The sequence below is a fragment of the Piliocolobus tephrosceles genome, chromosome 7 (genome assembly GCF_002776525.5).
Source record: "Piliocolobus tephrosceles isolate RC106 chromosome 7, ASM277652v3, whole genome shotgun sequence".
Classification (NCBI taxonomy): domain Eukaryota; kingdom Metazoa; phylum Chordata; class Mammalia; order Primates; family Cercopithecidae; genus Piliocolobus; species Piliocolobus tephrosceles.
Window position 1 is genome coordinate 79,175,767 of NC_045440.1, and position 10,574 is coordinate 79,186,340.

Below are 10,574 nucleotides of genomic sequence, written 5' to 3' on the forward strand. Positions count from 1 at the left end.
AAAAAAAGTAAATTGAGTGAAATTTGAAAAACTGCTTTCTCAAGTAGATTGATTTTCTGTTTACAGAATGAAAGAATGTAACAGAAAAGGTAAGCGATGCAGTATCAGAGGAACCTGAACTCAAATTACATCACCGCTCATGACTATCTGCTTGAACTTACACAAGGGAATTTGCTATTTTTTCGTCTGTTGAAGCAAATGCAAAATGGAGATCGATAATGTCCTCCTTGGTGGCTTCAGTTGAAGATTACATCCAAATACCTGAAATATATTATATTCTCAATAAATACAGTTTCTTTCTCTATAAAGAAATTAATTCATTATTACTTAATTATCTTATCTAACCTGCACATCTTAGGATACAAAGTCCACCAGGAGAGTAACAAAATATTGGCTGGATTTGATCAGACTTTTTTTATGTTCGTTATTATTACTTAAATCTAACACAGGGATTTAGAGGGATAGCAAAACAAATAGTTAGAATGGGCTAAACCACTGCTATGGGCCAACCCGTTACAAGTTTAACAAACAGTTATGATAAGTGGGTGTGATAGGGAGAGGGAAAGAGAGAGGAAGAGGGGGATGAAGAGAGAGAATGAGAGAAGAAAATCAAGTTACAAGCTTTTAAAAGACAGAGGCAGGAACTATTTCTGCCCCCTCCTGTCACTGTCTGAAGTAATTGTTGATATGTTTATCCCTTTTCTTGCACAAAGCTGTCCTTTATCCAGGGTTCATTGGAATGGGGTGTGTACTGGGCAGTCAATTCATATACGGCCAATTTTCAGACTGATAAGCCTAGCCAAAGGAGATGATTTTGGGTAATTTTACTTTGTTGGGACTTTGGAACTGGGCCTCTGAACACTGAGAGACTATCTGATAAATGTACTTTGGAATCGGGCCTCTGAGTAATGAGAGGTTATTTGTTAAATGTAGACAACAAAAGATCTGCACAGCTATTTGAATAGCAGTTTCAGGCAGAAGAAGAATGCTAAAACCCAGAGTCTAGTGGCAAAGGGAAGGCAGTGGCAAAATCAAATCTTGAACATAAATTTGTTAAAATACATACATTTATGTGTGTGTGTGTGTGTGTGTGTGTGTGTGTGTGTGTGTGTATTTACATACAAATATTATCCTTAGTCTCGTGTAAATAAATTAGTAGTTTATGTGGTTGGAGCATTATCTGTCTCAATGTGTGATTCACAAAGGGAAACATTCTGAATTACGCAGACACAGAGTAAAATGCGGTAAGGGTTTTAGAAAAGCCTGTATTTTGTGTGGAAATTAAATATAGGCACTGAGAAAGCCCTTACTGTGTACCCAAGGACAGCCTGCATAGTGAGCAGATGGAACTCATTCTTTCTTCGGTAAAGTACACAGGACTTTCTGTCTGCCACATCTCTTTCATGCAGACACTCAGCAAAAGAGATGTGTGGATGTCACCCTCCCTTTCAGCATACCTCCTAGTTTTACACCAAAAACTGTCAAAGACCAGTAACATGTCAGTGGGCATGATGCAACCAGGAGAGCTCCAGGAAATCTAGAAGGACCAGTTTACTAGAAAAGGACTACATCTGCAATGACTGCTGATTGAACCCACTTGAAGCCCTCCAGCCGTTCCATCACCACGAGCTTCTGAGGCTGCGAACGTCACTCAACTTCCACTTTTCACTTGCAGCCTAGGGAGAATGTTTCCCATTATAGTCACTTCACGAGAATGCCAGTAAGATATTTTAGGTTTTTATTTGAAATATTTTTGGCACCTTATGGATAAAGAGTAAGTGTATTAGTGTTTGTAAAGCTAGATGATCTGGTTAAATAATTCTCTATAATTATTGGCAAAATCATAAACAAATATTCCTGAAAAAATAAATTATCCACTAGGAACAAATTAAGATAAATGTTTAAAAGAGTACTGGTGCCAGCTGAGTGAACTACCTTACAAACATAACTTTGTTTTTTCCTTTTTAAAGAAGAAAACATAAGCATGTTGGAAGGAATAATGATACCAGATACAACTTTGATTTCTTAAATTAACATGAAACCAGTAATTACTAAAATGTGGTAGGCTCTCCCCTGAACTCAACCCACCCCACTTTCTGCCCACAAATCAATTCCCTTTCTGATTGATTCAGTAGAAGGGCCAAGAATAGCATAGATAAAATCCCTTTGGGGCAGTGTTAAGGTACATCATTTCAAAAGAACATCATGTGCTTATGCAACCTAAATCTATTCTTATAATAACATTCTGACCACAAAAATATTTTAGTCCAGAGATATGTCAATTCAGCATTCTTTACCAAATTCATACAAGCAGTAAAAAGAGAAAGAAGAGGACCTAACTCAGTTTTATCAAAGACTTGGCCAAATATTAATAATAGTGAAGGAAAGAAGTAGGAACATAATGTTGAGATTGAAAACTCTGCAGTCACAACAGGCTAAATTCAGTATCTGGCTTTAATATGAATGTGTGAATTTAAACAACTTAATTAGCTTCCCTGTGTTTCCCTTTCCTCATCTGTCACATAGAATTAATAATCAGACCATTGTTAGGTTTATAGAGACATGCAACACTCCTATGTGCCTAGAACTGTGCTAGGCTGTGGATTAGACACTAGCCACATGTTGTTATTGATCACTCCAAATGTAGCTCATGTGAACTGAGATATGCAGTGTTAAAAACACAACAGATTTCAAAGATGTAATACAAAAGGAGGATACAAAAGATCTCATTAATATTTTATAGTGATTGCATGTTGGAATGGTTACATTATATATATATTGAATTCAAATATATTATTAAAATAATTTTACCTGTTTTTCCTTTTTATAACATGGATACTATACTAAAATTTTTTTAAATTACATAGTGATTTCTCATTATAGCTCCATTGTACAGTGCCAGTATGGAACACAGTAAGTGCTTAATAAATAGTATATAAATTTTAAAAAGTTCTTACAAATTTTGACTCATGTTATATTTTTCAAAAGTAAGGCAAAATTAGCCTGTATGGAATAGGAAAAGTAAGGGTCATTTGTACATTTTTATCCCAAATATTTGACATAAACTTCAGAAGACAAAGAAATATTCATTTAAAAGCTGTCTTCAGCTTATGTGAGTTCACTGTTTTAAAAAGCCACATTTCATTTGGGGATAGAACTGTTGTACCTTTTAGGCAAAAAAACAAAAGTGAAAATATTCAAGACAGCCTATACGGTTTTGTTAGTTTGGTTTTCAGCACAGTTTAACAAGTATAGTGCTTCTTCTCCAAGAAGGCCAAAACAGGACTGGCAGAGGAGTGGAGGGATGGAAGACAAGCATTGCTAAGGAGAGAGAGATGGGAAAACAACAGTCAGCATCTAAAGAAGACAGGAATAGCTAAGAAACAAATAATCTACCAGGTGCAGAAAGTTCATTGACTATTTTTATTTTTATACTAATGATTGATATTCAACTTTTGAGTTTCTACCTAGAATGCATTCTAAAATTCTACTTGAAATCATCATTCTAAGTCTGTTTTGCAAATGATTTTTGCACTACTCTTGTCTTATGAGATGAGTCAATGTGGAGGGGGTACCATGGGGTAACGATGTTTACAAAGATCCGAGATACAGGAAGCAAGAGAATATCCGATATAATGAATTTATCAGAGACGGGAAATCAGAGTAAGAAATGCACGAATAAATATAATCTCTTGGAAAATCTGGGATGCTAAGCAGTCCACATCATACTAGGAATAAAATATCAATCTATTTAATAAGATTTAAAATTAATTAAGCTCAGACAAACAGAGAATATACAGTCTTCCAGAGAACCAGCAATTAAATTATATTTACTCATACCTTTGGAGCAGAAATTACAGGAATAATATTAGCTAGCATGGATATCTTTAATATTTATGGTTTACAAAGGTCTTTTAAAAAGAAAGTCCTGTTTGATCCCTAGAACAGATATATTTGGGAATCATAATTTTTCCCGTTTTAAAGATAATGAAACCTAAATAGGTTAAGTGGACAGAGCCAAGATCATTCAGCAATTATGTGGCGGAAGCAGGCATACTGATCTTCAGAAGGTAAATTTCATGTTCTTTCACAATAAATGTATGATTCTCTTGTGTTTGTTATAGTTATTATGACCCACACTGATTCATGTTGTGTTTTTATCCTCAGTTTGAATCTGTGAAGGTAGTGGTGATGATGATGACATTGTTGATAATCTCAAAAATGTCAACAATAATCATAGTCATCATTATCACTATCATCAAAATAAGCCTATTTTAAATAACCAGAAATTTTGAGGTTCTATCAATAACTCTTAAAATAGTCATTGATATTATCAATAACAGATAGAAATACTAAATGCTGGTAGACAATGAAGAACTAATGCAGCTTCAGATCTTATCATTACATTGTTGAATTTAAAGACATTCATTCCAGCAGCAGTTTTGGTATAAATTCTAAGTGTTACAATTTCTGTGTGCTAAGAATACTACCATGCGCCTAACAGCAAGAAAAGGAATAAGAATCTGCCAAAACTAGTCTTTGCTCTCAAGATACTCATGGTGTAGTTGGGAAATAGGTAGACAAAATAATTGGAAATCAAATGGGAAAGCATATAAAAATATAAAGTGTTACCAGGAAAGCATAGAGATTCATGGTCATTACTCTGCCATTGAAGACAAACTAATATTATTCTGGGTTATTCATCCCTACCCATATTTATCTGTGGAATAATGTCTTCTTTCACCAGAGAGAAGATGCCACAGCTGATATATTTAATAAGCACTTAGTGTACAAATGCTGAGGTGCTAGTTTTTTAAATTCACTCTTTATTTTTTATTTTTGTGTCTGAAAAAAGCAATCATACAGCTCATCAGATATCAATCTGATCAATGCTGTGTTTACATTTGACATTTTGGATGGTGATGAAATAACTAATTTCACATTATTTTGTGGTCTAGATTTAATATTTCATTTTTGGAATAAGTTAAAAATCATAAAGCTACTTGTAAAAATAATCACTAACAAGAGGTTCCTCAATTGGCAACATAAATATATTGGAGTAATTGCTCTTAGGAAGATCATGGGAGCACAGCAAAGTAAGCAGATGATTTAGAATCAATCAGAGCTGTTTAAATTCTGGCCGGCTACTAGTCATGTGAACTTTGCCAAATTACTTAACTTCTAGAGGCTCAGTTTCCTGTTTAGTGAAAGAGAAGAAAATAATTTTTCAACAAGCTGTATTAAGATCTAAATGATACTATGTTTATAAATACCACCTGGCACACACTATACATCATATACTATGTAACACACAGTGATATGATGTTAGCATTAGTCTTGTTTATCACAAAACAGATCACACAAGTTGATTTTCCTCCTGAAGGTGTTAGGAATATCACAATAACATTAAGTAAAATAAAACTAATTTAAAATATGGAAATATTCTAATATTTGGAACAAGTATTCTAGAATGTATTTCTTTTTTCCTTCTTGACTCCATTATTTTTCTGTGACAGTGTGATATAACTTTATTTCACTGGGTTTTTTCATTTGATCAATGACTATATTTATCTTTTCTCCATATATGGATAAAAACAACTCTTTCACAATATGTGTAATTTGTATGAAAGCAATAAATACCTCCAAAAAACACAATCTGGACCATCACCACAAAATAAAAACATTGTAGCTAACTATGCACAGAACCCACTAAACTAAAAGCAGCCCTTGCAAAACAAACCATTCTTTTCTTAAGCAATCAGTGCAAATTGCAAAGGCAACAAACATTTTAGCCCCAGATGAAGAAGCCACAGAACAGCCACCAAAAGCCTCATATGAAATTTGCCACATGTAACAAAACGAGAAGAAACCATTTGATGGTGGTAAAAGGTGACTACACCAGAATATTCTAAGAGATTCTTAAAACTCTCAAACACATGAACTCTAGCCATCAGAGTCATCATTTTACTGGCACAATAGTACATTCTCCATAGGGTGGGATGTGGAAAGCATCTTTATTTAATTATGAAATATAATCATTGAGAAATTATAAATTTTAATGAAATAAGAGAAGACAAATTATAAAATAAATATAGAAGATTTCTTGTTGCCAAGAAATTGACCACAATTAGGTATTTAAGATATATTTGAATATGTGTGCTTCAGAATCTGATGTGACAATGATCCAGGGGACTCTAAGCAGTGACAGTATCTCTCTTTTACAACTGTATCGGGGATTCAGGGGACCAAATCGAAATTCATGGAGCATCATGTAGGAATTTCAGACATCCGTCTAAAACATCTGAGGAAATGTGAATTAAAAGCTATGACAAATTGATATTTGAATTTAAAAGAATTCTATTTTATTTTAAAGACCAGGAAATATAACAAAATAGAAATTCACAAGAATGCTCAAATTAGTACAATTTAATACATACACTATATTTATGTAGTGTTAGCATTTTAAAAAATAACATGGTCTTGTTAAATTCTGAATCCTACCCTCAGTTTTTCAGTTCTTACTCTATATGGAATTTTATGTTAATATGAAACATATGGCCTGGTTTTCTTTGGTATTCATGTTTTCTTCACAGAGTTCAGAATTCCTCTTATATTCATCCAGTCTCCTCAGCATTCTCACCATGGCTTTATCAACAATGTTAGGCACATCAAACTAAATATCTGTCTTTTGTTTTCATAGAGGAAAAGGGAGAAAGAAATAGGCTAAGAGACTTACCTAAAGGTTACCTGAAATTTATTAATAACTAACTAAGAAATTCTGGCAAAGATTTGCAGAAAATACCACTGACAAGCATACTGACAATGAAATGGATTAACCACCCCTCCCCTCTAATTTACTGTATTCAACTCTTGTATTGGAAACAGAAGTTAAACAAGCAAGTACTATATTTTCAGCTCAGACAGACCAGCACACACACACACACACACACACACACACACACACACACACAACTCTTTTACATACCACACTAATCTTGGAGATGTTAAGTTGGTATTATCATGCATTGATTTTCCTCAAATGTATTCTTTAAAATATATTATCAACTATGGTAGCCACAGTTTTTGGATAAATATTTTCTAGAGGGTTGCAACTCTAGGGTACTAAACCATAGACAAGCATTTAAGTATTAGAGACAAATTTTATAACTTCACAATATTACAGGTATGTCACTTTCTAAGCAACTGATATATATTTAATATATTTAATATAAATATTTAAATATATAATAATATATATTTATATATTATATATTTATATATTTAATATATAATATATTTTATATATTATATATTAATATATATTTATATTATATATAATACATATAATATAATATATAAATATATAAATATATATAATACATATAATATAATATATAAATATATTTAATATGTATAAATATATATTTATAAATATATTTATATATTATATATAATAATAAATATATTATTAAATATATATTTGATAATATGTATTTAATATAAATATTTAATTATATTTAATAAAAATACATTTAATAATATATATTTAATAAAATATTTAATTATATATTTAATAAAATATATTTAATACACATTTAATAAAATCTATATATTTAATGTATATTTTAGTTAATATTAGGTGGTTTAATAAAGGAAACTAAGCATCAAGATTTCTAACTTTCCCTAATGATCATACCTAGTGGAGTTTTCAGAAAGTCTTGAGGTGTCTCTTTTTAAGAATAATCTTAACCTGGCCTGGTCAAGATATGCCAGAACTCAAGCAATATGAGTTCCAAGTAATGTTTAATTTTTACTCAGTAGTAATTTGTATAAACTCTCATAGCTTATAGCGCTGGTAAACTTGTAGATAAGTAGAAGTATTTCTTATACAACTGTATCATTATGTGAGGGATAGAGATGAGTAAGTAAAGACAAGAAAGGCATTCTCGACTCTAAATTGAATTCAAAAGAATTCCAGGCTAACTTCTTGTACATCCATGTCTCCGTTACCTACTATAACCCCCTTTTCCAGCAGTTGACTGCTTCACAAGTACAGAACTAACATCCAGGTAGGATGCACTTATTGTCATGAGAACACACACGTCTCAGTTTTCTTATTTTATGAACTTTTAACAGGACTAAAAAAGAAAAGAAAGATTTTGTTGGATGAGACACAGTTCCATATCTTTCTTGTAAGATATTTATAATATTTAGGTAAGCAGTAAAATGACGAGAATTGAACTAGCATTTTATTACACTGAAAAATATATGACCAGCTCACCCCAATTTCTTGAAAAGTTTCTAACATGGATGAAGTAATCAGGTGTGACAAGGAGCAATATGCATGCTAACATTTTACAACAATGACACCTGAATAATCTGGCACAGTTGTCACCACTGAAATAATGGAAGAAGGAAGATGACGAGGAAGGGGAAAGGAAGGGGAAGGCGACATGGAAAGGGGAAAGTGAAAGGGAAGGGAAGGGGAGAAGCACCAGCAGCAGTTGTGGAAGCAAAGATGTTCCAAATAACGTGAACAAGGAAAACTGACAAGGTTATATCAGGCAAAAAGCACTGTAATTCTTAGAACACACTTGACAAATTGGAGAACAAAGCACGCAAATCACAAGAAAACCCTTCAAGACGCAGCACAATCTTAACCTGTGGAAAGCAGTTTACTTGGACCTAAGGAAAAATGGAAACAAATTGACTTATAAAACACTCTGATGGAGTGTTTTGAATTACATGAGAAATCCCCAAGATTTAAAATGCCATTAAAAAATGTTCATTGTTGGATAGGAGAATATCACGACAACTGTTGTTTTCTTGAGCATAATACTTAATTATTACTGATTTACTTTACTTTTAAATAAACTTCCATTAGTATAATACAAGTTTATAAATCACTATGCTAATATTATCCATCTGGCATAAGCTATACTTTAAAAAAGTTTTTAAATAAACTTTAATTATTCATGTAATATAAAGCAATAGGAAATAATGAAAAATATTTAAGAGTTAGACAAAAAATGTAGGCATTTCAGAGAAAATTTGTAAAAATCAAAAATAAATGCGGAAAAAGAGGTCCAGATTTGCTAGGGACAAACAAAAATCATAAACTAAAACCTAAATATTACTTTTTAAGTTTTGGTTGGTGAAATTATAATGATAGTGATCACACATATTATAACGTTAAGGATATAAATGAGTATAATGTTTTAGAAGCAAAATTAGCTTGGCTATTCAACACAGCAATTTTAGTTCATAAATTTATCATACAAGAATATTCCCATGATCAAGAGAGATTTCCAAATATATATTGCTGCTGCAACATTGTTTATAATGGAAATTCATTGGTGTAGTCTAAATGCCCATCTACAGAGTATTTATTAGATAAATCATGGTGCATTAATATAGTTCAGGACTAGAAAAAATCGAGGTTCATGCATATTTTCTTACAAGTATAGGTATCAAAATAACTTTTTAAGTGAAAATAATATGCAAAATATTTTGTAGGTTATAAGCCAATTTAATAAGAGAATGCACATATTTGAAAACTATATGCAGGAATGAAGAATTATATGGTTATTTAAAATATCTTAAATCATGCAAACCAAATCTTAGTGTCATTTCTAGAAAGGGGGATTTCTGAACTATGTGTGTGTGTGTGTGTGTGTGTGTGCACTCATGTACATGTATACTTATATATACACACACATATATATACTTAAAATATTCATAGATCATTTGTTATTGACTTTTGATTTAATAGGCCATATAAAGAAACATTTGATTAAAAACCTTGCCTTGGCCAGGCGCTGTGGCTCATGTCTGTAATCCCAGCACTTTGAGAGACCGAGATGGGCACATCATCTGAGGTCAGGAGTTCGAGACCAGCCTGGCCAACATGGCGAAACCCATCTCTACTAAAAATACAAAAATTAACTGGACATGGAGGTGCATGCCTGTAATCCCAGCTACTTGAGAGGATGAGGCAGGAGAATTGCTGGAACCCAAGAGGCAGAGGTTTTGGTGAGCCTAGATCCCACCACTGCACTCCAGCCTGGATGACAGAGTGAGACTCCATCTCAAAAACAAACAAACAAACAAAAACCCTTGCCTTTTGTTTTATATACAAGGTTTTGTATTTTTATTGTGTGAACAATCCAACCAGAAAATAAAAGAACAAAGGAAGAGCGATTGTGTCCAGAATTGGTGGGTTCTTGGTCTCTGCTGACTTAAAGAATGAAGCAGTGGACCCTTGCAGTGAGTGTTACAGTTCTTAAAGATGGTGTGTCCAGAGTTTGTTCTTTCAGATGTTCAGATGTGTCCATAGTTTCTTCCTTTTGGTGGGTTTGTGGTCTCGCTGACTTCAGGAGTGAAGCTGCAGACCTTCTCGGTGAATGTTACAGCTCTTAAAGGCAGCGCATCTGGAGTTGTTCATTCTTCCCGGTGGGTTTGTGGTCTCGCTGACTTCAGGAGTAAAACTGTAGACCTTTGCAGTGAATGTTACAGCTCGTAAAGGCAGTGTGGACCCAAAGAGTGAGCAGCAGCAAGATTTATTTTAAACAGCA